We start from the raw sequence: 7,667 nt of genomic DNA, 5'->3' as shown, positions 1-7,667 counted from the left end.
ACTTGAAAAAAACACCTTTCAGAGGGAAGAAACAAGTCCGGGAAATCATTGGAGCTGCCATTTTCCAGTATACTAAGGGCCATACCCAAAATGAGTTCTAACAATAACCAAAAATTGGATAAAAAATGTTACGGACATGTATTTTACTAAGAAGAGATTAATTAGTAAAATCCTGAAGACTAAAACATTGAAAAGCGTCTTTTGCTTTTTTCTGAGCACCGAGGACATTATTTATTGAACAGCCCTCGTATTTACTTATAATATATTGGACTTTCATTTATTCTAATATACACGTAAAACAAAACCCTGGATTTTTTTATATAAAATATCAGTACTAGAATATAGAATAGATTTGAGTCAGGTTCATGTTATTTTCTTATTTTGGACCGTAATATGTATTTAAAGGTAGGATCTAAACACCTACAATATTCTATTCATTAAACACATATTGCCATATCCGATATGTACAGATAGTTGATATCAATGAAATCGTGAGAAGGGTTTACATTCCGAGGGAACGAATTGTTTAAACTGAGAAAATGGATTACAATCCGAGATAACGGATTGTGTTATTTGTGGTAACGAATTGATAATCTGTGAGAACGAATTGATAATACATGGGAACGGATTGTGTATTTCGAGATCTCGAATTATAAATCGAGGGAAGGAATAAGTAATCTGTTGGAACGGATTGTGTAATTCGAGATCTCAAATTAATTTTTACTTTTTTGAGATGAATGTTCGTAAGTCCAACACGAATCATTTAGTTTCACACTCTTTCCAATAAGTACATAATAAACGTCCGACATCCACTCGCAAAAAAATTCACATCATTCAAAATATATTTCTTTATAGTATTACTGGAGTTTTATGACGAGACTTACTTTTACATTCGACAGCTGACTTTTACATTTTAGTATATGGAGTTTGTATGTGTTAAAATTGTATAAGTCAGTCGTCAACTGTAAAAGTAAGTCTCTTCATAAAACTACAATACAAAATCTGTCATTCTTTACGTTTAATATTGTTGTCAATAAGTGGGGGGGGGGGGGTCACTGTGACAGGGGCTTATGTCACGGTGTACTACCCTACACCCGTTATTGTAAAAACAACATGCCTGCGGATTGGGCAGTAAGGGATCAGTCTATAATTGTCTCGTTTGAGAAAACCTAAAGTACCATATCCCCTGTGTTTTTATAAGTTAACACTGTTTCTTACCTATTCAAAGGCTAATAATTATACCTACTAAATCTCTGCATTTCATTTTCTTGAATTTTGCATCGCATTTTCCGACAATTTTCGTTATAATTTCGGAATTTGACATTTTTATTTTAATTTTTTTTCACATTTTTGGATTTTTAAAAAGATATCTTTATGGCACTTTAAAGCTAACATATATAACAAAGATGGAAATAGATTTTTAACAGGGTATTGTATATATGTATTATATAATATTATTTATGATGGAAGTATGATTTTTTTTTTCATTGCCGAAAAATGCTGACATGAAATTGACAAATGTCGGATATGAAAACTTTTAAAATTTAAAAACTGTCGAAAATGAAAAGTTGATTTTTTTTTTTTTTGGAAAATTCCAGAAATGAAATGCGGCCAAATAAATATCACTCCAGGACAAGGTATATGTGCATTACTCATGAACGTGAACTCATGAATTATTTTCAAAAAGAAACGTGTTATAAAGCATTACTTAGTTATGCAATAGAGCTGATTTTGTTTCGCGCTAAAACAAGTGTAAGGGAAATGGGGAAAAAATGTCACAAATTTATTTATTTTTAAAGTGTGTGTCCTCATCTTTAATGAATTTTTTTTACGGTAAATAATTTGTAGCTAGCTCTGTGGCATCCTCACAACTTCAAGGTTTGAGTCTATTAACATTGAATCACATGAAGTAAGGATCGCCTTTACTGTTTACATGAAATTTATGAGATACGAAAAGAGCTCATGAATAATCGAAAGTTCAAGATGTACCTTATAACTTACCCCCAACCGAATCCAAACATTACACCCTAGATATCTGACTAGTTAATGGAGTATGCATACCAGATACGAAGTCTCTATCTCTCATGGTTCAAAGTTATGGCGAAGGTTAAAGTTGACAACAGACATAGAGAGAAAAAGAACAGAAAAAAAACTTTCAGGGTACTGTTCAACAATATTTTTAGATTAAAAATATTAGTGTAAAAATTGACCAGTCCAGAATGACAACTTACTGAAATGTTCGATACACACACCGGTAGTTACAGAGTATAGGTAAATCCTAAATAAGGATAACTAATAATTTACCTCTCATACTTAATAAATAACAGATTAACAAAACACATACCTTTATAGTTTGAATAAATAAACATTTATTGACATATTCAAATATTATATAACACAACACTATGCAAAAATAACTTTTTAAATCAAATAAAATTCCTGAAACTAAATCTTAAAAACGAATAAAATCTCAAATTTCTCACCATGACATATGGATACCCCTTAACAATAATTTAACATATCATGGGACATGGCCTGAATAAATAATGAAGAGCTAAGAGACAAAGCCTTTTTTGCCCTGCGAAATTCTGAAAAAAAAAATCGAAACTGCTTATAATTGGTTTAAAATGCAATATTTATCGCGTATTTTTCTCTAGTCAATGCATCCTGGCTTCATAAAATGCTTTATTTCCCCATATCCTGTAAATTCTTTAAAATTGGCCAAAAGTTGTAGTATTCTTTTTTTAAAATATTTCATACAGAGCACAACCTCTGATCCAAAATATGCAATTACATAATGAAAGATCTGTTTCTGAAAATTATAAAACAAGTTTTAATTTTTGGATCGTTTGCTGAAGGCAATCACGTATATGCATGTTTTCTGCAAAATTCATGATCATTGCAATTTCTCAAAAATCCTTTTCCAATACCTGGATTCTCGAAAACAAACTTTGTTAAAGAAGATAAAGGCATTAAATCTCTACTTTATTTAGATTTATATGAAATGAGACAGAAGGTGAAAATTGATGTGAGGACAGGGCCATTTAGTACAGTGAACAATGGATTGATCAATTTTTTAAAGATATCTTGTATAGATATAAATGGCAATAGTACTCAAAGAGTTGACCCCTGCGAGAATAAATCATCATCTCTGCCTCATTTAAGCCGATGTTTTAAATTTCTCAAACAAGCTCTAAGGCTGTAAACATTTTAAAATGACAGGTGCACATGGTACGATTTGATAAAATTATCATGCAATCAGTCGTACCGTGTGTACACTCTTGATACAGTATTTCATAAGATTTTTCGAATCTAAATACGTAATTTACCAGTGCTGATTTTTTTACCATAACTTTTAGCTGACCTTTCATTTTCAGACAAAAGATACAGAAAGCAGAGATTATACATAAAAATTACATAATACACATGTAAAATAATTAATACAAATTTTCAAGTAACTAGACTACAGAACAATTTAGAGTATATCCACCATTTTATATATCATAACGACTTTTATGTTGACCGATATAAGTAATTTATCATTATAATAAGGATCATACATATTCATTAGAGGACAATAAATCTCTGACGTTAATTGGTCACTCTAGGTATATTCCTATCACTGCTATATGTAGTTAATGTTGTCATTGGAACTGGAAATAAACCATGATTATTCATTTCAATTAACTTGTTTACTAATTGAACAGCTTGTTGAATGTCCTTTTTATTTATTTGTTTAATTTATTGGTTTTATTTATTTGTTTTGGTTCTTTGTATTTTATTTGCTATATTTAGACACCGGAGTGACTTTTGTATGAGGCAATATATAAGTCATGACACTTTTTATTGTTTAAGTAACATTAACCAAGAAACATCTGTCCTCAAACTTATTAAATTTATATAATTGTAGTATGCACTTACACTTTTACAAATCAATAAAACTATTAATGGAGTTTTATGAAGAGACTTACTTTTACATTCGACAGCTGACTTTTACATTTTAAGTAATGGAGTTGGTCTATGTATAAATTGTAAAAGTCAGTCGTCGATTGTAAAAGTAAGTCTCTTCATAAAACTCCAATAGCATAGTCTACATATTTATGTTTTTTATTAATGTGAGAAATGTGCAGTTAATTAAACCCATTTCTTTTTATATAACTGACATTTAACATTATGCATCAATAAATTAAAAAAAAAATCATTACACAGACACTAAGTAATGATGAAGTGTTGTTGAGGAGGGCCCTCACGTATTTTTATCGAGAGCAATGTTTTGTTTTTGCTCGTTTTATGTGGAAGCTGGATGCTAACCTTGCTTCCTATACTTCTGTAGCAATTAGCTCATGTTTATGTAAGATTATCAAAAATGTTCTTTTTGCAAGGGCGTACTTTTCAATTTTAGGAATTTTCCTTCTTTCTTTCTTTCTTTCTTTCTTTATTCATTTATTTATATATAAATTATATTCATTTTCTTTATTTAATTATTTTAATATCTATTATTTATTTTTTTTCAGATTTATTTTTATTCATTAATTTTTTTTTCAAGGTGACATGTCTGTATCCTTTTTTGACAAACACCCTCTTTCCTTACAATAAACGTTGCTATGTGCGCCTACATGCTTATTTTCCAGGGATCTTTTGGTAGATCCCCTACAACAAAATAAACAACAACTCTTTATACAATCATAAATTCTTATCTCTTTTATGTACAAATAACGCCATATACAAAATAAGGATTTGTACAAGGCCGTTTTTTGTTTTACTTTAATTTCTTTTCAGCTTTGTTTGACATTGGAATGCTTCACAGCAACTAACTTTTATTTGTTTAAACGTTAACATTATGTGATTTAACGTGTACAAATGAAATCGAAATTCATTTTAATTACATATATATAAAATCTTCACGTCAAATATCACCTTAAAATAATCAGTATGGAAAATATATGAATAATAGAAATATCTGCACAGGTTGCTGATTTAAAATGCAATAGTATATTTCTAAACTTGATTTGAAAGGCATAATACATGTTTATGATATCCCAGATAGCATGAGGACATTGGCCCAACGTTGGCCCAACAATGTTGGTTATGTTGGGCCAATGTTCGCAATTTACGTTGGCCCAATGTCCTACTGCTCATTGGCGCGCCGTTGGCCCAACATGTTGGGCCTATGTTGGTACAATACTGTTTGTTAATTTGTCAACGTTGGTACAACGTTATTCCAACATACCAACGCCAACGCAATATTTTGTAACGTTGGCCCAACGTTGGACCTCAGTTCAAAATATAATCATGACGTTGGTCCGACGTTGGTCCAACGTTGGTACAACGCTTTTGTTGAAATGCCAACGTTGGTACAACGCTATGCCAACGTACCAATGCTAACCAAATATTTTGTAACGTTGGCCCTACACTGGACCTCAGTTCAAAATATAGTTATTACGTTCGGCGTTGATTCAACGTTGATACAAAGCTGTTTCTTGAAATATCATTGGCACAATTATTCCTCAATACAAATGTCTTACAAAATTATTTAAATTCTGTAATTTTTATTTCCCAGATTATATGACACAATTAATTTCACCATGTTTGATCAAATACTTTTCTCCTCCTAAAATGTATCACAATGTATTCTTTGCCACTTTCACTTTCATTAAAGTATTCCATGGAATGTAACTAAAAGAGGGAAGAGGAAGAAAGTTCAAGGTTTCTCAAGTACATTCCACATCACTATGTCCACTACTAAATATCGCTTTGATATAAGAGTCTTCAAGTTCTAATTGTACAGTTTTCAAAGGTCATATTTGAATCACTTATCACTTTTTCTGTTGTTTATTTGTTCTTAGAATCCATGTTGTCCCACACATATAAATCAGTCCCTTCCATATACAGAAAATGCCACATCAATAGTCTCCGAGTGAAGAGGGTTTTTCCATCCCGGCATTTCCTGTAAACGTTAAGATTGTCATCAATTAAAATAGTATTTTCAAATGTTCATCAGCATCACACATATTTTTAAAGCAATCCATAAGATTGAATTTCACATTATTAATATAAATACAAAATAGTTACTTACATCTCACTGGTTAACATTCTTGCGTTCACTTACAGATCCGGACATATCTGTTTTGTTCAAGCCCGCCAATTCCTTTAAAAATTAAGATCGTCATCAATTAAAATTGTTTAATCAGCTACCCGCTACCAGTAATTTGAAAGCCTACATGCAGGCCATTACAATGTTGTGCATTTCACATTATTAATTATTTCAATAACAAAAACAAAAGCTATACTTACATTGAAAGGATTAAAATTCTTGCGTTCACTTAAACAGACACATGTATATGCTTTGCATTGTTCAAGTGCGCGGTTAAAAAAAACTGATTAAGATGACGGTTTCCTTGGATACCTATGAGTCACCTGCCGAGCCAGTGAATTCCACCAGTGATCTATTTATCTTGGAGCCCAAAACATGCAAAACACAGCACTTTAAATTTGATTCAATGATGCTAAATATAGAATCTACCAAGATACAAAATTACTATTTGTAATTCACAGACTTATAAGGATTGTCTCATATTTTCCATTCAATATATAATATAGATCACATGTTTATAATGACTTGCTTATATCATTACCATCGATTTACAATAGATAAATCTAAATTGATGAATACTTTTCGCAACATTGGGCCAACGTTGGACCAGCATTTCATCTCAAACATTACAGGCTACCTGTACATAAACTAGTAATCCCAATATTCCTACTATTGGACCAACTCCAGTTCAGCCCAGCACGCCCAACACAGAGCAATGAATCATTATATTGTCAACATTTATTAAGCTGGGCCAACGTTGGGCCAACATTGAATAACCAACAATAAGTGGCAATGTTTTGTGTCAACATGTACTCAGTTAGACCTACGTTGGGCCAACATTTCATACTCAACACACAATGGTCTTGATCCATGTCAACACTTACTCGGTTGGACCTATGTTGGGCCAACATCTTAATGCCCAACACCAAGTCGCTATAGTTCTTGTCAACATGTTACTACAATGGGCCAATATTGGGCCAACATTACATGCCCAACACCGTTGGTTTAGCTTTCATGCCAACGTAAATGAACGTTGGACCAACGTTGGGCCTACATCTGTTCCCCAACGCCAACACTCTACCAACCATACAACCAAAAACCAACGTTGGCCCAACGGAGTCATGCTATCTGGGATGTATAATTTTTTTAAATTAATAGTTGCAAGTCCCTCAATGAAAAGAAAATAAAAGATAATTCGGAATGAAAAACCATCGATAAGAGCTGTTGACACTGCCCGTTTTAGTACATATAGATGTAGGTCGTATCACGCAATGAGATCACTACGCCTCTAAAGTTTACACACATCTGTCTTCTGCGGTAATTATATAGCACCGAATATTATATTGTTCAGCAATATTAATGCCCTTTTCTTCTGTGGATCCTTTTATTTTTGTTATAAAACATCGGGGTTTTTTTTTTCGTGCCACTCAGTTATGAATTACACTTTTCATTACTTTTCTATCTTCCTTGCAAAAAAAATTGCTATCTATAGATGCACTTTATGATTGAAGAAATAAATTTGATTTTACTTTCGTTCTCCTGCCAAAATGTCAACATCGACAATTTTTTAATA

General features: G+C 31.9%; 1 long non-coding RNA gene across 1 annotated transcript; it reads right to left on the bottom strand.

The window, feature by feature from the left end:
• Window positions 1-5,529: 5,529 nt before the first annotated feature.
• On the bottom strand, window positions 5,530-6,876 carry LOC134247128 (uncharacterized). The gene is made up of 3 exons (XR_009987770.1): window positions 6,295-6,876; window positions 6,077-6,148; window positions 5,530-5,947 (listed from the first exon to the last, which is right to left on the bottom strand). It is a non-coding gene; the product is annotated as an uncharacterized LOC134247128 (long non-coding RNA).
• Between the last annotated feature and the right edge of the window lie 791 nt (window positions 6,877-7,667).

Source organism: Saccostrea cucullata, unplaced genomic scaffold (genome assembly GCF_032062105.1).
Source record: "Saccostrea cucullata isolate Sc308-1 unplaced genomic scaffold, CSIRO_AGI_Scuc_v1 ctg20505, whole genome shotgun sequence".
Classification (NCBI taxonomy): domain Eukaryota; kingdom Metazoa; phylum Mollusca; class Bivalvia; order Ostreida; family Ostreidae; genus Saccostrea; species Saccostrea cuccullata.
This window is presented reverse-complemented; position numbering and strand designations above follow the sequence as displayed.